This window comes from Acomys minous, assembly GCF_964271855.1.
Source record: "Acomys minous genome assembly, chromosome: 17".
Taxonomy (NCBI): domain Eukaryota; kingdom Metazoa; phylum Chordata; class Mammalia; order Rodentia; family Muridae; genus Acomys; species Acomys minous.
In genome coordinates, this window is record NC_140500.1 from 18,465,047 (window position 1) to 18,492,257 (window position 27,211).

At 50.1% G+C, this 27,211-nt stretch overlaps 1 protein-coding gene across 11 annotated transcripts in view; it reads left to right on the top strand.

Annotated features, from left to right (window-relative positions):
• The first annotated feature begins 884 nt into the window (after positions 1-884).
• Positions 885-27,211, top strand: part of TSPAN9 (tetraspanin 9) — a 184,295-nt gene continuing 157,968 nt past the window's right edge. For 4 of the 11 annotated variants that reach the window (XM_084766303.1, XM_084766299.1, XM_084766302.1 and 1 more), the window contains exons 1-3: positions 885-974; positions 7,347-7,392; positions 21,551-21,607. The gene's annotated coding sequence lies outside the window, so the exon portion shown is untranslated. Of the gene's footprint in view, positions 975-7,346; positions 7,393-19,403; positions 19,488-21,550; positions 21,608-27,211 lie in introns of those variants that run through there. The other 7 variants (XM_084766306.1, XM_084766305.1, XM_084766300.1 and 4 more) reach the window with 4 other exon arrangements.

Consider the following 27,211-nt stretch of genomic DNA (forward strand, 5'->3'; position numbering starts at 1 on the left):
GTGAAGTCCTGGCCAGCCTGGTCTGCAGAGTGAGTCCCAGGTCAGCCAGAGTTACACACTAAGATCTGTCTCAAAAATAATTTTTTTTTTTTCCTTCTGAGATTTTAGTGCACTTGTCAGGGCAGAACATTTTCTATGACAGTAAGGACAAAAAGAGGGTGAAGGCTTTAGTGGTCACATGAAACAAGTTTAGACTAGCTGTTTACATGAATCCAAGCCTGCAGGAAGGTAGGCTAGAGATGTCAAACTGAGTATCTCCAGCTTCAGCTCGGCCCCTCCCGGCCCGAGTGCCCTTTACTAACACTTGGAGGCTCCACCTAGCTCAAAGGGAGGCAGTGGCTCCTCCAACAGGGTATCTCAGGGCAGTATCTAACTCACACCCCGCGTTGTCAACACCTCAAATAGTCCTCTCGAAATACCAGGCAAGAATTTCTTGGGTGCCCAAGTTGGAAAGCTGAGACCCTGGTCCCGTAGCTTTGGGGTAGTGTGAGTAGGCGCCCAGCCCTGGAGCACTACCTTTTAGGCCCTGCCCTCCCTCTGCCTAGTCCCGGGAAGGCAAGGCCGGGTCAGATAGTTGCCAGGGACAGGCTCAGTAGTGCCACCTTGGGGGGAACAGGCGAGCCGGGAATCGGGGTGCAGAGGGAGCTTCGGGAACCCCGAGAGGAAAGAAGCACCGTCCTTCTTCCAGTACTTATACTGGAGTGGAGGGGACTCCGGTGCGAGCCTGGGCCTGACACAGCCTCTGCCTGGCTTCTGGCAGCTGGGCCCTCCCCACACCTCCTATTGCTGGTCCCCCGTTCTCTCCGCCCCACCCGCCCCGCCCCTTAGTAGCCCCACCCCCGCGCATTCAGACCCCACCCAGCTACCCGGTGGAGGCCCCGCCCCCTCCGCCTGCCGGCCCCGCCCCCCGTTTCCGCTGGCCGTGGTGGTGCGGGAGGGAGCGGAGCCGGGGCGCCACACCGAGTCCAAGCGAGGTGAGTACGGCCGGGGCGGGCCCGCAGCTCAGGGCTTCTGACCGCACGAAGTTGCGGAGTTTCGGCCCGGTGTGCACCGCGCGGGACGGGCTGGGCTGGGCCTGGATCGGGTTCCCGGCTGGGTGGGCGTCTAGGGGCGCCCAGGGAGGCGGAACTCTGGGAGGGGGTGCGGGCTTGGGGAGGGGCGGGAGCGGAGGAGGGGCGGGAAGGAGCCTGGATCTGAGGGGCCTGTCTCCTTGCCCTCTCCCCAACCCCCGTGTTGCGGGCTCTGCTGCGGGTCAGCGAGATCTCTGGAATGTGGGGCTGCAGGACGGTGGACCGCAGCCACCTCACGCCCCAGCCCAGGGATGGAAGACCCATAGGACGCCGTTGGAAGAGAGACCCCTGGAGCGTCCTGGGATCCCGCATATAGGATGGGGACGGTTCATCCTTGGCCACAGAAAGGGTCGGGGCTTGCCGACAGACCCGCTGGAACCCGGGGCCACTCCTTGGGCTACTGCTGGCCCGAGCGACACTCAAGAGTGACAGGGCTTTGGCACAACCCTAGATTTGAGATGTAGCCCATATGTGCGCTCAAGTTGGGCCTTTAAAAAAAACTTTTTATGTGGTTGAAAAAAAAAAAAAAAAGTCCAAACAAGCAACAGCTTGTGACAGCGGCAATTGTAGTTGTGCTTGTGGGACTAGAGTTTTGGGTCGCTTCTGTCTGTGATGAAGGATGCTAGTCTCTTTAGCATTGTCCTCCAGATGACTGTCGAAGTTTGCCTTCCTCAGAGCAGAACTGACCATGCCTCTTTATGCAGCGGGCAGGAATGCAGCAATTTACCTTTCTTGGTTCAGAGAACTAAATTGCCGTTTTGACCTAGTCTGCCCCCTCTCCTGGGGTGACCCAGGCATTTCCTCCTCCAGGAAGCTTTCCTGGACTAGTGGAGGGCACAAAGAACACTTGCTTTGATCTCTACATACCTGTCTGCCCCCCATCTATTCAGAACAGCCTCCAGGAAGGGGGTGTGTGTGTGTGTGTGTGTGTGTGTGTGTGTGTGTGTGTGTGTGTGTGTGTGTGTGTCTGTCCTGTGAAGCTTGCTACCTGTAGAAATGGGAAGATAGGGGAGGGATTGTTGGAGCATCTCAAACAATGGACTGGGCGAAGCATTTATATTTAGCTGAGGAATGCAGCCGGGAGTCGGACAATCACACCACTTCCTATATACTATGTCAGCCTGATCCTGGCGCCTGATGTGGCCGAGTACAGGGAAGGCTTGGAGCGAGAGAGGGAAGGACACTGAAGACCTACTGTGCACAATGGTGGCAACAACTGGGCGCTTCGGAATGGAGTGGTTCCCCCATCCCCTTTTATGTGATCTGCTTGGGAGGATTCTTTAAATCTGGGGACAGAGATGTCATATTAATCCCTAGTAGCTAGTGTTCATATGAATTTGTGGTCAGCCACATGCATTTGCTGCCCGTAGGCTGGCTATACTTCTAATGATCTGTACGTGTCCCCTAGGGTGTTACTTTTACCTGCCTTTTTGGTTAGGGAGATGGCACTAGAATAAAATTATCTTTAATGTTTCAAAACTCATCGAGAAAGAAGCAGTGCTTGATCTGGAAGCTTTTTAGTGCACCCATCTGTCCTCATCTTTACTGAGCCCATCTGCGCCCTCCCTTCAACCATGGGTGACGCCTTGGGCAAATTACTGTCCTCTGCTCCCCATTTTGGAGGATGGGGTTGCAAGTCTCCAGGGCCTCTTTCAGCAGCACCTAAACTAACAATGTAACACCACCTCAGCACCCAGGTAATTTATACAGTAAGATTTTTTCATTTGTTTTAAATTAGCATACAAAGTAATAGGTTCCATTATGGCATTTTCGTATGTAAATAGAGAGAGAAAATAGTGAGAGACTTTCTCTCTCACTATATAGTCCTGGTTGGCCTGAATTTACTATGTAGACCAGGCTGGACTTGAACTCACAGAGACACGGCTGCTTCAACCTCCTGAGTGCTGGGTTAAGAGGGTGTGGCGCCATTCCTCTGCCATTCTGCTCTCCATGGTGGGGGTGGGGGGGTACTGTCTTAGTCTCTTGCTGTGTGCTTAGCTCAAGTTTACTCTGGGCTTCTCCATAGGCGTTGTGGAGGTGAGGTGAAGGCGGGATTGCAGTAAGGCCTGGAGCGAGCACCTTCACCTCTGTTGGCCTAGGCTTCCTGCTCACACGATGAGGATAACAATACTGCGCCTCCCAGGCTGTGGGAAGGAGCCCTGAAATAATGCGTGTAGCTCAGGGGCCTCATGCACAGCAGGTGTGCAGTGAGTGGAAGCTGTTATTTATAACCTAGCCGGGTGGCCGGACTAACATGCTGGGAACATGAGAGGGCAGGACTGCCCTTCTTCTTCCACTGAGGCCCAGGACTACAGGGGTGGTCATCTCTGCTGGCTAAGAGGGAGTGGGTATCATCCAGGCACTTTCATCTCATCATCTTCATCCTTTCTCTTCTGCCCCAGGCTGCCTGGTTAGCTTCGTCTCCTACTCTTGTCCTTCCAGGATCCCACAGGTGCAGCCACACTGCTCTCCCAAGCGTGCTTTGGTCATTTCTTCTTTGCCCATAGTTTGTACTGTTTCACCTTCCTGAGTGTGTCCTTTGCGGGTTTCCAGCCTTCTTGCCCTCCGAGGCCTATTCAGGTGTAGCCCTTCTCAGGGGTCCTTCTGAGTCACTAACCTCAGTGAACCTTTTGCTTTGGAACTCCTCTGGCATTTTGTGCCTTTACTTGTCTCTTGCTAGGTAGTTCCTTAATGAATTTTACTGCCATCACCGTCGCCGCTGCCACCCCCCACCCCCCCACCCCCCCACCCCCCCACCCCCCACCCTCCCACCCCCCACTATCCTCTTCCTCCTCCTTCTCCTCCTCCTTCTTCTTTTTTTATTTTCTTTGAGACAGGGTCTTGCTATATATAGTCCAGGCTGGCCTTGAACTTGTGATCTTTGTACTTCCAGATTTCTGGGAGGACAGCATTTACCACCATGTCCAGCTTCCTTATTGAATTTTTGTGCTAACCCGATGATAAGAGTTGCTAGGCATGACGGAGTATACCTATGATCCCAGCACTGTGAGGCCGAGGCGAGAGGGTCAGGCATTTCAGGTCATCCTTAGCTGCTTCCTGAGTTTGTGGCGGACTGAGTCAGAACAAAAACAAACCAGAAAAGAGCCTTCTCTTCTTTGGACATAGGATTCAGTCAAGAAGCTAGCAGTGAGGGTTCACAAAAATCACCGTTCAAAGTATGAAGTGAGATATGGTGGCGTACTTGAGAGGCTGAGGCAGGAGAATGGCTTGAGACCAACTCTGGACAGTGCAGTTAGTGAGTGCCTTCTAAGAGCAGGATGTTGTGAGAATTCAAAGTTAGAGGCTCACCCTGACTGGAGGTCAGGCAGCAGGAGGTGAGAGATACCCACTTTGAAGGGGCGTGGTTGCGGGAGCAGCCTGAGGACAGCCTTCTGACTAGCACAGCCGGATGGAGAGACTGGGCAGGTGGATGGGCCATACTGTAGGTGGCTTCACTTGTCCAGCTGGGAAATGAATTCCATCCATCCACCCATCTGTCCATGAGAGTTGGTGAGCCTTGGGAGGTCCCGGGATGTTTGTGGTTTTGGCACAAGGGGCACAGGAGCAGGTCTAGGCTCAAGGCAGTTAGTAATGGACGGAAGTCATGGTGAATGGCTGCGACTTGCCAGGAGTGGGAAGGAGGCTAAGACCCAGAGAGACGATAGAGATGGGATCAAGTGGAAGCTGGGGTGTGGCTTAGTGGGAGCGCACATGCCTTCCGTGTGTGAAGTCCAGGTTCCCTCCTTATCACTGCAAAAAACCCAACTTACATGGACTGTGAATTTGTCACCTGTGAGGAGACAGACAGTACCACGCTGTAGTCCTCAATAGCCGGATGACTTCCCCTGATCTTTAGGGACCTCGAATCAGGCCAGACCAGGGTTTGTGGCTTCAACACAAAAAAGAATGACAGAACTAAGTACAAACCCGAACTGGAGATTTTACTAAAGATATTATAATACAGACTATACAGGTGCGCTGGGGGTGGGGGTGGGGTCCAGGGATGGGATGGGATGGAAGGGGAGGTGCTTAGAAAGAAAGATATGCTGGGTATGGTGGCGCACGCCTTTAATCCCAGCATTCAGGAGGCAAAGGCAGGTGGATTGCTGTGAGTTCGAGGCCAGCCTGGTCTGCAAAGTGAGCCCAGGACAGCCAAGGGTACACTAAAAAAAAAAAAAAGAAAGAAAAGAAAAGAAAGAAAGGATGAGAAGAAAAGAAAGAAAGATACTATGTGAGTGTGTATTCTTCAGAGGAGATGGTGGGCAGCTTAGTGTTAGCCATATGCACAGTTGTGATATCTGTCAAATTATATCTAAAAGCTTGCCTAGGTATAACCCCCTTGTACCCACTTGGATTAGAAATAGTTAAGATAACACGTATTCTTATTTTGTTTATGTTTATGCGTGTGGGCACGCGTGTGTTGCTGCGAGTGTGAAGTCAGAGGACAGCTAGTGGAGTTGGTTCCCTCCTTGTGCCGTCTGGCTTCCTGGGTCTTGAACTCAGGTCATCATGATGTAGCCCTGAGCGATCTGCCCAGCCCTTCTCTCCGTTTTGACGAGAGGTTATAGGGTGGCTCCGGAGAGGCCTTGGGTGGAATTATGAGTAAATCAAGAGCCACCAAAGTCGCACAGGAGTTTATTTAGTACACGCCCTTCACTGCAAAGAAGCTTTCTGCTCAGGTTCCTAGGAAGTTCCAGGCTCCGTCTGGGAAGGGAGAAAGGCCTTGAGCACTTGTCACTGGCCTTGGAGCGCTAGTTTCTCAGCTGTGAGAGGTTTTAACCAGAATCTTGGGTGAGTGGCTACCCTCCCTTTTCCTTTCCTAGTGATTTTCTCTCGCTGTCTGTCTTGCCTAAATTGGATTGGATGGGAGCCCTAAGAGATGGCCCAGTGGTTGTTGCTGCTCTTCCGGAGGATCTCTCTCTGGTTTTTAGCATCAGTAGCCACATCAGGTGACTCACAGTTCCAGAGGATCCAGCAACATCTTCAGGCCTCTGCTCATACACCCACCTTCCCATAAATAAAAACAAACGGAATACACATGTATGGAAAAATATACCTAAACCCTAAAAAGAGTCGATTGGAACTGGGCAGTGGTGGTGCACGCCTTTAATCCCAGCACTTGGGAGGCAGAGGCAGGTGGGTCCCTGTGAGTTCGAAACTAGCCTGGTCTACAAAGAGTCCAGGACAACCAGGACTATTATACAGAGAAAACGTGTCTCAGCTCCCCCCCCCCCAAAAAAAAAACGAGTTGATTGGATGAGGTCATGAAGGAAGCATGCCTGGGGATTAGCACTGGAGCCAAGTGGGGTCTGAGTAGGTTTCATTTTTCCAATGAGTTTCTCAGTTATCTTTAGGATGTTGCTTCTAATATATAATATTACATAAATTATATATAAGTATAATTATATATGTATAAATTATATACACTGCATGTTATATATGAATGATACAATTATATGTAAATTATAAAAATATAACTCTATACATTAATTATATACATGTAATATTTAGCCTCTGATGTCTTCCTTGTACTTATTACCCAGGCATAGAGCTGTCTGGGTGTAGTTTCCTGACATTCACAAGTAACAAGCCTTGTATCTTCTGGAATCCCAACACTGCACCCACAGCAGTATCTGTACACAGGCCCAGTCTTCTCTGGAGTCATGTTTCCGTGGGGAGTCAGATGTTTCCTGTGTCTCTCCTCATGTCCCAAGTTGACTGTCCCTAGTGTTTGCTGCAGTTTCTCTTTCACTCATGGACGGTTTTCTACCAAGTTGTTACTGCTCCACTAGCATTACTGTGGGTGGGTGTGGAAGACACGGAAACAGCACACTCAGTTTCTTCCTATCTGCCTTATGGTATACAGACACCAAACTTACACCTCACGAAAGTTACAGATTCTTATATGTTGGTGAAAATTGTAAATACTAAATCTTTGGATTTAGTCTTTAGTCTAAGAGTCTGTTCCAGGGTTGGCAAATATATGGCACGGATATTGTTACCTACAAAATGCCTAGAGCAGACATTACTAATCAATTACATCTGCCTTTCCTGCTGAGCAAGGGCTTGGGTTGTGCTCACAACGCTTTAGGCACCCACCACCAGCTAAGTGGAGTTGGCACCACAGCTGGAACCTGTTTGCCATTTCTGGCTTTTGCCAGTTGTTGAATGAGTGCGTGAGAGACTGCTGCCCTGCAGAGTGGCCACCGCTGCACAGAAAATATCTGGTGCGGCTTCACAGCAAAGTGATGACTTAATGTTTCATTTTTTCTGCAGGAGCATCCTGGGGCCAAGGTGCTTGCAAGAAATACAAAGAAAGCAGGTCAGTGTCAGTCTGCTCTGAGTGCTAAGACCTCCCTCCCTTATCAGCCTGTCTGAGGTCAGCTTTGTATGTGTGACCTCAGAGGACACTTTTTTTTTGGAAGTCAGTTCTCTCCTTCCTCCTTGTTTTGAGGCAGGGTCTCTCTTGTTTTTGCTGCTGTATTGCATAGGTGACCTTCCAGCTGACCTTAGGAGCCCTGGGATAACAAATTCCTGCTTATACTTCTTACTTGCGTTCTGGGGACTGAACTCAGGTTGTCAAGGCTTGCTTGGCAAGCACTTTTTACCTATGAGTCATCTCCCTAGGCACTCCTCCTGTACCCCCTCCACCCTCTGACCCCCCCCCCCACCTCCCCTGTCAGAGCTTTACTGTGTAGCTGGGACTGGCCTAGAATTTTCTTTGCAAGTAAGGCCTCGAGTCTTCCTGCCTCAGCCTCCCACATCTGGGATTACAGGTGCAAAACTGGTCCTTTAACTGTAGACTGGGGGCTAGATTAGGATGCTGATATTTTCTAGCCAGCTCTTGTGCTCTGGCTCTTGACTTTGAATTAGATTTTGGGGTGAGGAGATGGTAGTTTGGAGGAGCCTGTAGCTCCCAGTTTCCTGTCTTCTGCAGTAGCTTGGGGAGCCTGATTGGAGGCACTTCCCACAGGCAGGCAGGCTAGAGAGAAGCTCTGGGAACCTCTGGCCAGCCCCTGCTGCTGCCATCCTAGCACCAGGAGTGCCTGCCTCTGCTTCTCCAGGCTCCTGGATCCTGCTTTTTTTTTTTTCCCCCAGCTGATACATCCAGGCGCCTGCTGAGCTAGTGGGATGGAAGCTGCTAGCGGGAGCAGAGTGGATGGTGCTGATTCAGGCTCCCTGTGGGAGCTGCTTACAGACCTGGGCCGAGTTATGTTTTAATTTATGTGCATTTTATCCCGTGGCTTCTCCCTGCTGGGTGACTTGTAAATCTCTTACCTTCTGTGAACCCTGAAGTGTGGTTGGTGGAGGAAGGAGAAAGGGCTTTGATGGTGCATGTCTGTGGCTTACGGTTGCCAAAAGATTCCCTGCCTATGAATCCTGGACAAGCCTGTTGAGTGGCCCAAGAGCCTCTTGTCCTGGCATGTTTTGCGTATTGAACTTAGATTGTCTGTGTTTCTAATTTGTCAGCATTTAGCCCCAGGTTTTGGCCCTTTACATGTGTCCACCGTGAATTTAACGTGGTTCTGTTTAACAGTGGTTAAAATCTCATTTAATGTTCATAACAGTCCCAAGAGGTAGCATTTTACAGGAGCCACTGAGGTTCCATTTCTTGTGGGAGATGGAGCAGGCATGGAGCACAGATACTCTTGCCTTCTGTGACCTAGGCTGTTTCTTATCAGCCCCTGGGAATCCCCTGCAGGACTCTCCCGAGGACTCATCCCCCAAACTTCCACGTTTTGGGGGTAGGGTTAGTTCTGGCTGACCCCAACATAGGTTGGTCTCACAGAGATCCACCAGCCTCTACTACCAGAGTGTTGTTATTAAAGGTGGGTGCTCCCAAGAAGGTGCTCCCAGTTCTACTTGATGTGCCAAGGCAGGTTGAGACCCATAAGAGGTCTCCCCTTCCCTGAGAAGAAGGGGAAGGGAGCATCTAGGGAGAGTAGGGGAAGGGAGAGGAAAGTTCTGACTGGGATGTAAAGTAAATAAATAAATTAATTAACAGGAAAAAAAAAGTGTTTGTGCTCCCATTTTTAAGTCTTTCCCCCTCTTCCATGGGCCTGGACCAGTGTGGGTGCCTGCTCTTAAGAATCTGGGGACAAAGGGATGGTGTTCTTGGCCACAGTGCCTTCTTCCCCATTCCAGACCCTATTGGGCCCCCACAGGCTGCATGAGGAGGAAGCAAGCTTCCCAAGAGGCCTGCGTCACCTTGGGCAGACAGACAGCTCCTGACATCACGCCTTTTTCAGCCAGGTGACTTTGTGTTTCCTCTTGCACATCTGTGCTGACGCCCTAAGTGAGAGAGACTCATTGAATGGCTTAGCAGACAGGAAGTTTGTCCTGACTGATGGGCTGTGGCCTCTGGGGCTTTGGTTTTGTCATTTCTTGACATGCTTGTGAGCGGCTGGAATGACGTCCAACTTTGGGGAGGGGTTAGATCCTGCCTCTCATTGCAAGTGACCTTTGCAAAGTAATTGCTTTCTTTGGGCTGGGGCGGGGTGGTGGTGGTGGTGTCGGGAACGAGCTGGGGGGGGCAGAGGGATGGTGGGGGAAGGCCAGGGTGTGTGGGGGGGACTGGTACAAAGGTCCTTTGTAGTTCCTGTCCAGGTGGTTTTCAAGGTGAGCTCTGTCTGGATTTAGCTTCCAGACCCAGGCCTTCCTAATTCCTCTCCTCTGAAGCTCTCTTTGCTGTGGGCCTAAAGGATGGTGACGGGGAGAAGAAAGAGAGTTAATGAGTAACCTGCTGCTCTCGTTCCTGATGAAGGACTGGGATTGTTTGGAGAGATGGCTGCTTGTCTGGGGCTGAGGGTGGCCTGTCTCGCTGCCTCTCTTCCCTTTTCCTTCCCTTCTCATGGACCTTATATTTGGGCTCCCCTTGCTCACACTGTACCGCTAATATCTTTGTTCTTCTTTTAAAATTCTGTTCCGGGGATGAAACCAAGGCCCTCACGAGTGCCAGGAAAGCCCCCTACCTCGTCACGCCTCAGCTTCCGGTCAGCAGCCTTCACTTGGAGTGTGGGACTGAGGCCCCGTGGCTGACGCCTGTGGCTTTCTAGCTTCGGCTTCCATTGTAGCCCCAGCCAGTGAGGCGAGAACACCAGCCTAAAATGTACTTCAGCTTCTAAACCAACACAAACCAAAAGCCAGGCAGAGCTGTGAGAACCCAAGGGCACGCAGGAGCTTCTTCTGGCCACCCGAGTCTCGTGTTCCAAGAGCTCAGTTTGTACTCTGGGGTCAAATGTAGCATGGTGGTGTTTTGATCTATTGTATATGCGTATGAGTTTACCACATCCCTTCCATCCTCTGTTCCTCTTGTAGTGGGTGTCTGGGAATGACTTTTACTCTGATGCTTTCTGAACCTTGTGTCTGTCTGTCTCTGTTCTCAGTGGCCAATATTTGCTAAACCATTTGGTCTTGTAGGTGAAGCAGGTGGAGAGTAGCCAGGAGACACTGGGGGGGGGGGTCAGGAAGCCCCTAGATGCTTCTGGGCTACCCTTACTTGTTCGGGAGACATGGCTGTCCCTGCAGGATTTTTTCAAGGACCGTGGTCTCTGGGCAGGATCCTAGTGAGGTGTTGGCTTTGGTTTGGTAACTCTTAGAGCAACTCTGTGCAGATAAAAAAAAAAAAAAAAGCAATTTCCAAGCTGAGTGTAGTAGCATATACCTTTAAATGCCTTAAATTAAGGCAGAGGTAGATGGATCTCTATGAGTTCAAGTCCAGTCTGGGCTATATAGCAAGTTCCGGGCCAGCCAAAGCTATGTGAGGAGACCTTGACTCAAAAAATAAAACAAAAAAACAAAAGCCAAAAAAAGAGAAATGGCAATTCCTTAGGTTAAAAAGGGAAATTGAAACACACACACACACACACACACACACACACACACACACACACACACACACACATGCACACACCCTTCTGGAGCTCTGGTGGGTAGTGGTCTGTGTTGTGAGTACAGCTTCCTAGCGTGGAGTACATATATACTTGCTGCTGGCAGCTCACAGAATGTGTTCCCTCAGGAATATTCCTGGTTCAAAGAAGGCCTCGAGAAGTGCGGTACAGGGGCTATGGTCTTGGTCAGGGGTAAGCTCAGAGTGAGCTTGTAACGGGGTCTGATCATGCACACGCATGCTGTTAGTATGTATATGCATGGCTCATTGTGCCCGTGTGGGTCTAAATAGATAAGAATATTGTATTGTTCTGGGACTCAGCAGAGGAGGCCCAGCTGTGGCCTCTCAGTAGGTCAGTATGTACCTGTACCCCTCTTTAGTAGGCAAAGTACTGGGAGCCATGCCGGCTCCCTCTGCTCTGGTGAGCTGCCACAGAGTGGTCTCTGGGTAAGGCCCAAGCTCTTCAATTAGCTTAAGGGTGGAGGTGCCAGGGACAGAGGAGCAGATCTTGTCTCAGCAAGCCCCCAGCCTCCACTGGGCCACAGTCTGTGGGAGGACTGCTCTGAGCAGCGGGGTGAATGGCTGGGTTTGAGTGGAGTGTGTGTTTCCGGGCGTGTGCGCGTGCAGAGTGACATGTTTTGTTTTAGAGAAAATGAGGTAGAGGTCTGGGCTTGCAATTTTCCACTTGTCTTAATCCTGGGAGAATCTAAACAGCTTTGTTTAAAAATTGGACATGGAGATTGCAGGGACCTGAGTGAAGAAGAGCGGTTGGGTCCCCTAGGAAGGCAATTAAGTTGACAGCCAGTGTGTGTGTGTGTGTGTGTGTGTGTGTGTGTGTGTGTGTGTGTGTGTGTGTGTATGCAGCGTGTGGACTTGGCGGGTGGTGAGGCACAGCGAGTACAACATAAACCATGAAATGAGTCACTAAATAGTATATGGCACTGGCTCTCACTGGTTTGCTGCTGGGGGAGGGGGAAGTGCCAGGCCATGAGGGGCAAAGGCAAGCAGGGTTGGCATTGCCCATCTCGGACCTGTTCTCCAGTGTTAAAGAAGCTGCGGGTGGTTTGGACCGGTCAGCCCGTGTCTGAGAAAACAGCTCGTAGTTCAGTGCAGGGAGAGCGTGGATGGGCGCTCTCTGAGAGGAAGGTCTGCTGTGGGACCTAAAGCCTGGCCTGGAGAGAAGGCTGGGCTTCGGGTGTATACAGGAAAGGGGCTCTGTGTGTTTGTGGTGGGGGTAACAGGCTTGGAGGTTGGCGGAGACAAGTGTGGCTAGCATAGAGGAGGAGGACCTGGCTGGCCAGGAGGGTGGGGTCCTTACTCTAAGGTGCCTCGGGGGCTCCCCAGAGCAGCTTGAGTTTGGGAAGACTGGTACTGGGGAGCAGAAAATGGAGGATGGGAAAAGGATGTTTCAAGAAGCACAGGCTTATAGTAGAAACTGCAGTGAAATTCTAAAGAAAGCAACAGCTGCTCCTTCCTTCTCCTCCTATTGTTGCAGAAATAAAAATGAATATTCAAATATTACATAAACTATAGAAATGGAAAAAAATCTCCTTCAGTTCTGCTTTTCAGGGATAATGGCCATTAATAACTTTGGTTTGCGCTCTTTCCAGATTAAAGTTTTTTTTTCCCCCTTCGTGTTTGTTTCATATGCGTGTGCCCCGGGGGTACTCCTACCGAGGTGCATGTGTGAGGGTCATCCACCATGTGAGTTCCACGATCAAACTTAGGTTTTCAGGCTTGGCAGTAAGTACCTTTGCCTACTGAGCCATCTCTACAACACTTTGCAGATATTTTTATGGGAAGCTGGCGCCTGGCCATTACCCTGCTCATCTTCTTTGTCCCCAGGTAGACTGGTTGGTTCTCTTATTCTTCAGCCATCTTTCCACGCTGGAATGACCTCATTCCTTTCAGTGGCTACACAGGCTTGCTGAATGGAGTTTGTGTCAGTTTCCCAAGCAGCAGAATAGACAGCTCCAAGAACCAGTGGGTTCACAGAACTCCCGTCTGTTCTCTGTGCTGTGGCCTAGCGCTTTGTTCTGAGCTCAGCTGCTCATGCTACGCTGCAACATGGTGGCAGTCCACTGCTGAGCCTTCAGATCCTGGCGGATCCAAGAGAGCCTGGCTAATGTGTGGAGAGGCTGACTCTGGCTTTCAGGCGGTCCCCTCTCCCCCCGACATGGTTTCTCGATATGATGCAAGCTAGTAGTCTTTCAGTTAAAATCTGTGAGGGCCAGTAAGATCTGGGCTCTGAATTCTCCCAGCACAAAATCCATCTACTGCCGGTGAAGGCAAGGCACCGTCATCTACTGTTGGTAAAGGCAGCACTCTGAGGTAGGAGAGAGGTTGTGCTTCTGGGTGATATAGGACTGGCCAGGCCACAGTCAGAGTGTGCGTGCCCAGGGATGGGACAGCATGGATGCACAATCCCTGTGTGCATGGGGAGGAGAATAGCCTAGGGACCAGACCCCACAGGCCTCTGGGCAACAGAGCAGCCCCCTTCTCTGCCCAGCTCACTGTTCATCCTAGGCAAGTCAACTCGGGTCGTTGGTAAGAGCAGGCGTCTGCTCCTGTGCTGCTTCCAAACCCCGCCTTGGGTAGTTTGGGTGTGCTGGGTGTGGGGTGGGGCGTGAGCAGCTTGTCTATGCGAGTCCTTGGCTTTGTAATAGATGGTGTCTGTTGCGCTTAGCATCCTAGGACTGCTCCCTTCCTCCTTTTGCCCTTTAAAAATTAGCAAGGGCTTGACTTCTGCTGCTGGTTTTTTTTTTAATTGTCTCTTTGAAAACTGTCAGTCTGGATGACAGGCCTTTAACGAAGCCAGATGGGCACTCCTGGTCCAGGTCTGCTGGGATTTCGTCATCCATCGTAGGCTGCAGGCTTTCTCCTCATCTCCTAGTAACCCAGCTGTGCAAGAAGAGGACCAGGTCCTTACGACTCAGAGATTTCACTTTCCCCAAATCCTCAGACAGCTTGAGGTGGACTTGACATTTTGACTTCCCACAAGGTGTTCGGTTTTTTATTTATTTTTTATTTTATTTTTTATAGTTTTCTCATTCCCTGCCTCTGTAGCTCTTCTCTCCCTGTGAAATGTCATCGATGGCTGGAAGGCTGGAGGAAGCAGGAGGAGTCAGCAGCAGGGCGCTAATGAATCCGGCTCCCAGTTCCCAGGCTGCTCTCTTGGAGCCATAGTGGAGCAGCTCCGCCTGGCTCTGGCCCTTTATCCATCTCACCTCTCCATGGGGCAGTGGCAGGGCACACTCCCAGAACACAGCAGTGCTCTCTTCTGGCTGATGTGCATTCTTCAAAGAAGAGCAAAGGCAGAGTGGGCCTTTGTATTGGGTTTTCTTTTCTCCCTGCTCCCTGGCAGCATCTTCTGGAAAAAAAAGTGGTTTGCAGCCAAGAGGTTCTCTGTGAAAGTGTTCTGCGCCCCCAGGCATAAACTCTCAGCAGCCTAATGTAGCTCAGCAAGGGGACTTGGTGAAGGCTGTCATTTGGGAGGGAATGTGGCCTAGTGCACCTGGGGTGAGTTAGGGACACGGTATCATGCTTCTGTGGTGGCATTGGTGGGTGACACCTGGCTGCCTTACTGGCTTAGTTCTTACCAGTGCTAAGTGCTGATGGACGTGCATAAAGCTGCCGTTGCAGTCCTTTGAGCTATCTGGAATTCTGGGAAGTGTAGTAAACCTCAGCCATACTTTGGCCAGGCGTTTGGAAAAGCTGGATAGAGGTCCCCAGCCTGCTGTGTTGGGGCGCTTGCTTAGTTTGAAGCAAATGGGAGGTCAGCTTCCCATATGAGAAGATCCATGGGTGGGGGGGCTCTCTCTGATACCAAACCCTTCTGGTCACATCCTCATCTCCCTATTACTGGTTCCTCATGGCTGTGAGGAAGGACTCAAACTTCAGTAAGCTTCAGGGTCATAGTATCAAGCAAGCAACAGATAATTACTGAATGCTCCAGTTCCTCAAAAAACCGAGAAACTCTTGGACTAGGTGCTCTGAGGAAAAAGAAAGCTGTCAGTAGGTGTAGCATTAGGGATAGGTGAGTGTCGACTTCTTCTGCTTGTGACTACCGACTTTCTGTTTTATCTAGACCTCTGGTTTCTTGTCAGGATGCTCCCATAGCGCTCTGTGGTACCCAGGAGTGGGCTGTGAGTAGGGTAGAAATGGCTGCAGATGCAGCCAGAGCCCTTTGTGTAGGACTCAAATGAAAAAGCCTTCCTCGTCAGAGCTGGAATTTTTATAGTTAGACCAAATTGGCCATAAAGAAGTGATACCCAATTTCACCCTCCACCCCATCTACAAAGTATCCACTTGAGTCACAGTTGTTTATAAAACCGCACATCCGTAGCAGGAAAGGCTTAGTATTCTTACCTGAGGATGCTTACGGGACTATGCCTTAAGCCTTGGGGACCATTCTTAAAGGAGATAATTGCAGGTGGCACCTCTGGAATATGGATGTGGTTGAGATGGAGTTAAGAAATGGGGAGGGGCCGGGCATGGTGGTGCACACCTTTAATCCCAGCACTGGGGAAGCAGAGGCAGGCGGATTGCTGTGAGTTCGAGGCCAGCCTGGTCTACAACATGAGTCTAGGACAGCCAAGGCTAACACAGAGAAACTCTGTCTTGAAAATCCAAAAGAAAAAGAAAAAAGAAAAAAAGAAATGGGGAGGCAGGCCTCCCTACCACCAGGCCTAAGGCTGGATGAACTTGGGGGCGCCCTGTACCTTCTCTTGCCTGGAACACTGCAATCTGGGGCAGGGGCAAGTGGAGTGGCCTCTCTGTCTGAGGAGCCCGCATGCTGACGTGCAGAAGAAGAACCCTGTGCATATGCTGGTGCTGGTGGAGTCTTCTACATCGTTTTCTCCCAGCGGATTCTTTTCGGTTTACTGGCTTTGGGAAGCTGATAATAATCGCAGGGCATACATGTCAATAGAGGCAGCCGCAGAATTGGCCTCAGCCCTGCGGGACTGGCCTGCGGTTGATTTCCTGGGCCTGCTCAGTCGCTGGCCCTGATGATGCTGTGCCCATCAGCAGAGGTGGGTGGACTCAACCTCTGTCTGCGTGTGGGGGAAGGGGCAGTGACTATTGTCAGGGAAGAAGGTGAATGGTGACTCTGGGCTGAAGAGCTTTTCTCGTTTTGGTCCAGATGCTCCCTGTACTAGTGTGCTGATTTTGACGCTGGCTTGTGGCTGGAAGAAGGCAGGAGACTGGGAAGGCAGGGTCTGCTTAGCTTAGCGTGAAAGCCTTGGTACACCTTCAGAGAAGTGGGGAAGGAGTCAGCTGCAGAAAATGAACATGCCTCCAGGCTGGCTGACACCACCCAGGTCCAGCTATCAGGGAGGGCGGAATGCTAGTCTAGCAGATCCCTGTTAGAAGAGCCACACCCATGAAAGATGTCATTAAATGTTTGTTGATGAAGATACGAAGATAATAGTGTCCACTACAGAAAGAAACACAACGGGGCCAGTCATGGTCTGAGGGGCTTGTAGAAGACCTGCTTGCCTCTAGCCTGAGACTCTGCTGCTCGCTATCTGTCCTTTGGAAGCTTCTGTCAGTGTTGGCAGTAGCTTGGCCAGGCATCTGGGGATGAGGTCTTCAGGGAGGGTCAAGCCAGCCACAGGTCTGGATCCTTCCCTGTCTTGCCTCCAAGGGAATAGTTCCCCAGTATGTTCCCTTTGTGAATGCCAAAGGCCAGCTAAGAAGCACTCTCTGGTCTTCCCCGGACCATGGTGCAGTTTTAAAGAACACTCAGAAGCTGCTGTTTTGTGGTAGTGCTGCTTTGAACCCAAGGGTCTTTACTATAGACTTAGTTCATGCCAGAAGCTTAAGCCTTGCTGCTGCCACATTCTAAACCCAGTGGCCTCTGGTCAATGTGTGTGTGTGAGCTCATGCATGCGCACACACACAGATAGACAGACACAGACACACAAACGCGTGTGCGTGCGCATACACACACACACAGGCATGGCAGTAATTGCTATTTTAGTATTGGGAATCAGAGATATGGCATTATGCATGCTAAGCATGTACTCTATCACTGAGCCACACTCCCAGCCCCCTATATTTTAATTTTAATAGATTATAGTCATTTATGTAGTGCTGTATGATATCCCAAATACACATACAGTGTGCAGTGATCAAATCAGGATAATATCTTTTTAAAAAAGATTTATTTATTTATTATTTATATCGTACTCTGCCTTCAAGAGGGCACAAGGTCTTATTAATAGATGGCTGTGAGCCACCATGTGGCTGCTGGGAAGTGAACTCAGGACCTTTGGAAGAATAGGCAGTGCTCTTAACCTCTGAGCCATCTTTCCAGCTCCCATGGATAATATCTTAGGCATTTATCGTTCCTTGTGTGGAGAACATTAACCATCTTCTCAGTTGAGAGGTGTGGTGGTACATGTTTTGAGTCTGAGCACTCATGAAGCAGAGGCAGGTGGATCTCTGAGTTCAAGGCCACCTTGGTCTTCAAAGTTCTAGGATGGCCAGGGCTGCATAGCGAGTGAGACTCTGCCTCAAACAGCAACAATAATAACAAGAGAACATCCTTTCAGTTATCTTGAGACGCTTGCTTATTTCTGTCAAGAACGCCCCCTCCCCGCCCCCTGACCCCCATGTGTGCTCTACAACATTCCAGCTGCACCCTGTGCCTCTAGCCCGTCAAACTCGCTCCCGCGCCATGCCTGGATTCTCCCGGGCTCTTGTGACTCTCCGGACTTTAACTTTTAGCCTCTACAGATAAATGAGCATGCAAGAGACATGCCTGCTGTGTCTCAGCTCTCTCTCATTGCACATGGCCTCTGTCCTTTCCGAGAAGCAGAGACTGGGATTCTCCTTGTCGGAGCTTTTCCTGTTTTTGTGTTGCTTGGCGCCTAATGGATACTCACATTTTTTTCCTTCTTCCGATAGTGGAGACAGAACCTGGCTCCATGCATATTTAGCACATACTCTACCACTGAGCTATATACCTCAGTCTCAGTTTAAAAAAATAAGTTATTATTATTATTGTTGTTGTTGTTGTTGTTGTTGTTGTTGTTATTATTATTATTATTATTATTATTTTAACTGAGTCACAATTTACTATAATGGAGGCTGGTTTGGAATCATGACTTTCCTGCCTTGGTTTCCTGAGTGCTGGGAATACAGGTGTATGCTACCTTAATCGCATCCCTCTTAAATTTTCTGAATGAATGAATGCTTCACATGTAATCTAAAAAGATATGTGCCCCGATGTCATCTGGTGGTCCAGGACTGAGTGCTTGCTGGCTGGGTTTAACCATCCATTCCCAGTCTTGTGGTTTAAGGTGTTTTTGGGAAGGATACAGGAGCCTGCCTCAGGTCAGGAGCCCCTCTGCAGGTATCCCCTGCTCGGGAAGTGGAGAGTCACACTGTCTTTCCCAAAGTCTCTGGAGAGGATGCTGAGGGAAAATGGAGGTGCTGCTTGGAGGTCTCACATTTGGGGAAACTGAGGCTGGCTCTCTTGGTGTGGGCAGTTGGGCAGAGGAGCCTAGAGAAAGACTTTCTTTTTCCTTTTTCTTTTCTTTCTTTCTTTTTTTTTTTTTTGTGCTCAGCATTTTAATTTATTTATTCATTCATTTACATCCTGGTGTTAGTGAGGCACACTTTCTTTTTGTTTTGTTTTTTGAGACAGCGTTTCTCTGTGTAGCCTTGACTACCCTGGACTTGCTTTGTAGACAAGGCTGGCCTTGAACTCACAGTGATCCACCTGCCTCTGCCTCCCAAGTGCTGAGATTAAAGGCGTGTGCCATCACCACCGGGCGAGACAGACTTTCTTGATCTTAACCTGTATTTGCTTTGCTCTCGTGTGTCCCTCCCATATCCCAGACTGTTCTCTTCCTTTTCTTCCTCAGCACTGCTCGCTCACCCCACCCCTACCACCCTGCTTCTGGTAAGGCTTGCAGTGAGGTGACCTCTTTGGCCTGTGGGCAACTTTGCAGGAGACCATGTTCCCAAAGGACCAAGTCCTTAAGGACTTGAAACCGGCCAGCATGTGTGGGGTTATTTTGGGGTTGGTGGGTCGGGCTGAGATCTCTCTGGCATGCCTGGCCTCTAGCCTCTCAGAATTGACCAGAATATAAAAATCAAGGCTCCAGGAATAGCCAAGAATTTGCTTAACTTCTGGGAAGAGGTGCCACTGCCCTACCCAGAGCTCACAATGGAAGTGGGGCCCCGAGGGAGGGTGGGATTGGGGAGAAGGGGCGGTCCAGAGGCTCCTGCTTCCTCTTCCTCCCTGAGCCTGCCTGGTCTAGGGGATGGTGAGTACACTGCAGGGCTCAAGGCCAATCTGATAAGGAGCAGGACTCAAGGACCAGAGGAATGTCGGTCCCCCCACTCCCATCCCTCCCCAGGGAGTTGCCTGGTAACAGCCGTTGGCTGTGTTGGTGGTTCAGGCTCTCTCACTGTTTCTCTGTCCTTTTCAAACTAAGGACTGACTGGCAATAATAGCTCTGGCTTCAGATCTTCAGGGAGCTCTTGCTTCTTCCCACTGCCTCCAGAACCTATGGGTGAGTATGGAGCACCCTTTCTGTGATGCAGAGTATCTTGGAGCCCCTCCTCCTCCTCTTCCTCATCCTCCTCCTCCTCTTCCTCCTCCTCCTCCGCCTTTTATATTTGAGACAAGATCTCACTGTGTAACCCAGGTTGGCCCCTGGTTCACAGTCCCTCTGCCTCAGCCCTTGAGGGCTGGGTGCTGGACATGAACCTTTACATGTGCTGACCTGTCTGTCTGCTGGGAGCTGAGTGGACAAGCATGTGTGGACACCTGAGGTCGACTAGAGCAGCCCAGGGTCTTCACTGACTTCTCTGAGCCTTAGGGTGTGTGTGTGTGTGTGTGTGTGTGTGTGTGTGTTAGTGGGGATCAAAGTCAGGGTTCTGTTCATGCTAAGCAAGCCTTCTACTATGAGGCCACATCCCACTCCTTGTTTATTTTTATTTTTATTTTTATTTTTATTTTTCGGTAGTTCTCACTATGTAGCCCATGCTGGCCTTTAACTTACAGTCTTCCAGCCTTAGTTTCTGAAATTCTAGGACTACATACCTGGCTAGCCTTAGATTTCTTTTATCTGTGAAGTAAAGAGCTGTGATGCTTGGGGAGCTTTCTGTCTTAAGAGTTACCCGGATCTGGGGGTTAGCAAAAGGAAGGACCTTATATGGGTAGGATGTTTACGTCCCTTCTGTGTTGCACCATGGGTTCATCTCAGCTAGCCTGACCCCATGGTGATTCCACAACCTGAGGGTTTAGAGGTCACACCAGTGTCTGAAAATTCTCTTCTGTTCTCTGGACTCTTCTGCTTATAAACGTTGTTCTAGCAAGTTCAACAGTTATTTTTAGCTACCGTCTGTCTCCATTTCTTTCTGTTTTCTTCTAGAACTGCCAGGCTGTCGCACTCTGCATGTGTGGGTTGCTGATGTTGTGTCTGCTTTCCTCCGTCTGTCTTTCTGTGCTGCTCTTTGGACAGTTTCTGTCCTTGGTCTTCAAGCACACACCTGTCTTCCATAGTGAGCGAATCCCCTCTGGTGTATTTCTCACCCCAGACACAGCGCACACCCCCTACGCGGTCACATGAGTCTTTCGTATCTTTTCCATCTCTTTTGTCATATTTCTCTCTTTGGCCGTAAACGTACCTGTAAAACCCGTTTTGTATCTCCTTGCCTCTGAGGCTCAGCATCTCACATTTGACTTGTACTCCTTAATCTTTCTACTTCTTTAGTGCTTGCTGGATTTTGATTGGAGGCCGGTTAGTGTGAGTTTAATATTGACAGATGCCGGGTTTTGTTGTCGTTCCTTAAGTGGTGTCACACTTTATTCTGGCGTGCATTTAAATGACTTGGGATCGGTTTCATACATTTAAGGTTTGCTTTTCAGCTTCTTAAAGGGTGCATCTTTAAAGCAGACGTATAGACCAGGCCTAAGTTAGCCTCACTGCTTAGGCAACACCCTTCTGAGGACTCTGCCGAGCGCTCTGTGGGTGAGGTCCCTTTCTGCATGTGTGCGCTCCACAGATGGCTCGGGTACTCCTTCCCAGTGGCTCTTTCGCAGCATTTAGAGTTTCCCCCTGTTAAGTGCAGAGTCAGCTGGACACTCCAGGGGGCTCCTCTGCTCCTCTGCCTGGTTCTGCCTGCTCTCCCTTCACTCCCCTTCTCTCTGGTATTTTGCCTTAAAAGTCCTAACTGCATGAGCGAGCGAGCTCTAGTTTCTGTCTCCTCAGCTTGGCGAGACCAGCAGACTCCACTTGGAATCCTCTTAGAGCATCCATCGTGGGGGTGCTGCCATGGCTGTCAGCTCCTGGGCACAGGACCCTGCCTCCTTTGTTTCAGGAATTTGAGTCCTGAGCTGCCCCTGGTCCAGTGTCTGAGGCAGTTTCATGCCTCTGTTTAGTTTCTTAGCTGTCCTTCATTGTGGTTGCACAGTTTTAAGACTCCTCATGGGCCTCAGCTGTCCCTAGAGCCACCCTTCCGTACTGGGGTGGGTATCTTCAGTAAGAAGTGTCCTAAGACCCCATTAACAGCATCCTCCCCCTGCCCCCGCCCCCACTATCTTATGTGGTTTCTCATTTATCTCTTCAAGGTGGCTGTCCCCTTTACTACAAAGACACCAAGGCAACTTCTGCTTATAGTGCATAAAGTGAGTACCTAATGTTTGTTGGATAAATAATTGAGAATAAATGGAAGAAAATTTAAGCTACCAATAGCATTTGGTAACTAAGGAGATTTTTGGTGTTGTTTGATTTTGTTTTGTTTTTGTTGGATTAGAGCCCAGGGCTCCTGTCTACTAGTGCTGTAGAAGTGGGCCGCACCCCTACCGTGGGCCTGGGTGCAGTGTGTGTGCCAGTGGGCCACACCCCCTACTGTGGGCCTGGGTGTAGTGCCTGGCTTATGAGAGTTCAGATAGATGTAAACTCGTATGGTATTGGGTTAAATTTTTTTCTTGCTACCTACAGCAAGAAGAATCACAAAACAACCAGGAATTATATATATGTTACATTCTTAGTGTTTTGGCTATTTGTATTTGACAGCCTTGAAGAAAACATCTTTCCTATTTTGGTGAGTCTAAAATTCTGAATGTAAATCAATATCTATCATATTTCGTCATTATCAACTTAAAACATCTATCTAGTCCTAAAAACAAAAATATAGAACGCTTCACGAATTTGCGTTGTCATCCTTGCACAGGGACCATGCTAATCTTCTCTGTATTGTTCCAATTTTAGTATATGTGCTGCCGAAGCAAGCACTTTTCTTGCCTATTTTGAAGCAATTTTATTCTGTAGCCCAGGTTGGCCTTGAACTCTTGACTGAGCCACCCAAGTGCTGGGATTATAGGTGTGTGCCACCATATTCAGCTCAGCATTGGGTTTCTTCATTCTGCGTGGGACATTGTTGAATATGAAGTCATGTAGAGAAGGGGACCAGGAGAGTGGAGATGACACGGCATGGGAAGTGGATGAGAGTCTCAGGAGTGTCCATTTTGTCTGGGAATGACTTTTCTGAAGTGTGGTAGAGGAGGGCGTATAAGTGATGACCATCTTAGCGGGAATGAGAGTCCAGCCTACAGATACAGGTCAGGAGTCCAGGGGACTGGAATTGAGGCCAGGACCCGGACAAGCTCTTCCACACTTCATGCCATCTAGCAGAGGGAGGGGCACCTTGGGAGGTGGTGGGCTGCTGGGGTTTAAGGAAGAGCTCGTGTCTGCCGCTGAGGGATGTTGTGTTTGTGATGTGGCATTGTATGAAGTGATCTCTTACATACTGTGTACTCAACTCTAAATCTTACAGCTTAATTAGGGCCCTGGGATTCCTGTCTGCCTTTCAGTCTTCCATCTCCAGTCTGTACACACACACACACACACACACACACACACACACAAATACAGACACACACACACAGAGAAACACACATAGACACATAGACACACACACAGAGAGACACAGACACACACACACAGAGACACAGACACATACACACACAGACACAGACACACAAATACAGACACACACACAGAGAAACACACATAGACACACAGACACATACACACAGACACACAGACACAGACACAGACACACACATACAGACACACACATAGACACAGACACATACATACATACATACAGACAGACAGACAGACAGACAGACAGACACACACACACACACACACACCTGGAGTTAGCTTGCCTAAGTAGGTTTCTTTTCAGGGGCCTGCAGACTGGCAGCTAACCCCTCTCCCAGCTGCCATCTGCTCTTGTCTTTAGCATTTTGACTGCCTTGCCCTCTTGTCAGCAGCGTGTCACGTTGTCTCCTTATTTGGACACACAGCATCTTTGAGATAGAGATGACTGGCTCATCACTTTCCTGCTGCCTTCCTTCCTTCCCCACCATGTGGCCTGGGAGCTCCATAAACCCTTCAGCCTGTCCACCAGGCTCTAGTGATTCTGGTTTAAGAAGTACCACTCAAGGTAGATGCTGCTGTCCTGGACCTGCTCCCTTTGGGTCTCCTGGATCTTCTCTGGGGCCCTCAAGGACTGGAAGCTGTCATGGAGTTGTCACTCGTAGGTCTAGGACATTGCACACTGTGGGCTCAGTGAGCGGTTGCCTCGAGTGTCTGAAAGGCCCTCAGTGCTCTTGCTCTTTCCCATTTGCAGAAAGGTCAAGCCATGTTCCACTCCATGGATGATGGTGGCCCTGTAGGTCCTGGTTGGCCAGGAATGGAAGAGAAGCCAGTTCTGCAGGAATCATAAGCCAAAGAACTTTCTGGGCAGGGCCAGTCTTAGCTATTTTCAGGCCCTTGTCCAGCCTTCCTGCTCGTGGGACCTTTGGGGTGACTTCTCAGCTTTACCTGTTGGCTAGGAAAAGAGACAGCACCCGCCTGGTCCTTGTCCTTCGCCGTCTCTCTAGTGGTTGATGGGGCCCTGGGTGAGTCAGCTTAGTGCGCTGGGGAGCAGGAGCCGGGGAAAGCAGGACTAAAGTGAGAAAGTTGGTCAGGTGGCTGAGTGCCTGGGAGTACCATGGGCCCTAGACTCTTGCCAGCCTTTCCTCCTGGCTTTCGGCTCCCCTTCTGTCAGCTTTTGCAGCCAGGCATGATGGATATGGAGGAACACTGTCTACTTGACTTAGCTGGGGCTACCAGACAAGTTTGCCATGAGTAAAGTCAGAGCTTCTTCCTCTGCTAAATGGGGAGAAGACGGTGAAGACTCCTTCGTAGGCCTTCCTGCAGTAACTCTGCTGGCTGCTGACTTCTCAGAGAAGGCCTTGCTATCCTGAGGACTATGGACTTGTGCCTTCCTCAGCCGACTGCCAGACCCTCTGCAGACCGCTCTCCTCTTCCTTATAAAGGAGAATGTGTGATATTTGAGGACAGGATGGTCTCAGAGGGCTGGGGCTAGAATGCCCGTGGGCGCTATACATCAGTACCCCGCCCCCTTAGGAGGGGGAGCATTGGGGAGGAGAGGTGTTCCCAGCTGTATGCCCAGTGTCTACAGGGGCCTCTGATGGAAGCGGTCGCTCAGCAGATGCTGTGTGAATGGAGTCCAGGGAAGATGGTCCCAACATCAGGTGGGAACCATGGTGCTCTACTCTGGCTGGCTGCTTTACACAAGATGAAGGCCAGTTCAGCAGTGAGGCTGTGTACCTGAGGCCACATGCTGCTAGTGGGCTGGGCCTGCCTTAGAAACTAAGCGGTCTGCTTCCTGTTTGCAACTTGTTCCATCAAAAGCTGTCAAGACAGTGATACAAATGGCAGCATCGTTGCAGTCAGTATGGAGAGTGCGTTCTGTCATAAATAATCCCCAGGACTTAGCATCAGTGGCTAATTCTTCCTCTTCTTCCTTCCCTTTCTTTCTTTCTTTCTTTCTTTCTTCCTTCCTTCCTTCCTTCCTTCCTTCCTTTCTCTTCTTCTCCTCCTCCTCCTCCTTCTTTTTTCTTTTTCTTTTTTTGTGGAACGGAACCCAGAGGCTCATGCCTGCAAAGCAAGCACTTTACCACCGAGCCACACGCCCAGCTTCTTATACCACCTTTTTTCCCCCCTTTTTCTTTTTTTGTTCTGATCCAGCATCTCCCTGTGTAACCCAGGCTGCCTTAGAACCTACAATGGGCTTTCTGCCTTAGCCCCGAGGCCGGGCTCTCACAGCCTTCTTCTTAAATTGCATTTTCTGAAAAGAAATTTCCTGAACTTGTTTTTCATTCCCCTTTGCCGACTTCACCAGTTCCGTGTGTCTGATCCAGAACATGCTCGTCCTTGATGGGACAGTAATGAAAATACAATTTCACTCTGGGCCTGTGGATGCTGGTTCCAAGGCTTCTTGGAGGACATTAAAGCCCAGTGATGCTCGGACTCCTGTGTAGCCTGGTGGTATCTACATACAATCAATCTACGCATATTTCCCCTCCCCCCCCCCATATTTTTGGATTCATCTCACGGTTACTTATGGCTTGACCTCTTCCCTAGAAAATGTGTGAACCGTTGGCAGACAAAAGTCCTTTTTCTGCAGGAGGGGAGTGCTGTGGTACTTGAGGCTGCAGTATGTGCTACGATGTTTCACACAATATAAGTACCCTTAGACTGTGCTGTGGAGGGAATAATGACAAGAAGGAGGCCCTAACATGTTGGATACAGAAACAGTTCCATCCCTTAAATACTTTTGGTCTGTAGTTGGTGAACCCTCCGCTATGCAACCTTAGGTAGAGAGGGAGACTGCTTGCTTATCATTTTTGTCATCTGTATCCATGATTGCTGTTGTCTGCACACTAATATTTCACTCAGGTTTTTATGTTGTTTAGCTGTCTGTCTTTTCTGTATGGGTTTCAGTGTGAGATATGGTCACCAAACTTTGCTTTTGACACTGAGAGCATGCAGGCAGGAAGTCTGAGGTCTTGGGATCTCAGGAGTGCATTGGCTGTAATAGCCTGGGTTTCTGGAGACGGGGACCATGTGGCTCTGGGTCTCTCAGTGTGTTCTCTTAGCACTCAGAGCTCCTGGCTGGGAGACTGAGAGCTGGGGTTGGTGACGATGAGGAGAAATCATTTCAGAGCTTTCTAGTTCTGTAGGGTTCATCACAGTGCCAAGCTCCAGATGCTGGTACCCTATCTTGTCATTGTTACCTCTTGATAGTGACCTTGAGGTGTGGTTAGATGTCTTAGGATGCTGTCTTAGGACACTGCGGGAGTCGTCCCCCCCCCCCCATGTGTGTGTGTGTGTGTGTGTGTGTGTGTGTGAACAGTGGTGGAGGATGTGTTTTCCGTCTTCACCTTTGCTTGGCTCACACTGGATGTCCCAGGTCTCATTCATCCCAGAGGACTGAGGATCTTTCTGTACCAGTCACTGTTCTTGGCTCTGGGGTATCCAGAGTGCGGCAGAGTCCTGCCCGAAAGAGCTTACATTTTGATGGTGGAGATGCATTGTAAGAGTAGAAATCCGCAGATTTGGGGATGGTGACAAATGGCGTGGAGAAAGGTAACGTGGGAAAGGGAGTAAGCGTGGGCACAGGCAGGGATGTGAAGGCCTCATTGAAGAGGGAACATTTAAGGAAAGATGGGAGAAGAGTTGGAATCCTGTGGGTAATGAAGGAGATGGGTACACTCTAGGGCAGAGGAGGCCGGGAGGGTTAATGGTGCTGAGGTACCAGCCTGTGAATGAGACTGACTGTTAAAGGCCCATCCATCTGGAGGAACATGAGCCCAGGGATGGTCACCAGGGGGATCTTAGAGCCTTGAATGCCATTCTAAAAGCTGTAGCTTTTTATTTGTTTGAGACAGGGTCTCACTGTGTAGCACTGGCCAGCTCTCTTGCTTGCTTTTGTCTCCCTGAGTGCTGGCATTAAAGGCATATCCCACCACACCCAGCCAAAAGGCTGTAGCTCTTGTGGTGGGAGAGGGGGAAGCCACTAGGGGAATCTGGACACTGAGTGACAGCTGCGTTAAGTTTGTGTTCTTTCTCAGGCGCTTAGGGTACCCAGCCAACTTAGCTCTCACAGCTTCAGCTCTATCTTTCTGAGGAGGACGCTGAGGTGTCCAAGGACCCAAAGGTGCAGGTCAGTCTTGAGGTAGTGTGTGCTCTGCGACAAGGGAGGGTCAGGCTGACTCTGCCCTTGCCCCTGGGCTACTCAGGCTCTCAGGAGGGCGATGGACTGCCCCTTCTCTCCCTCTGGTTTGGTGGAAGGAAAGGCAGATGGGATCCAGATGGGGCCTGCTGCTCTAGGGGAAGGGGGGACTTGTGCCCCAGCTGCAGACAGCAGC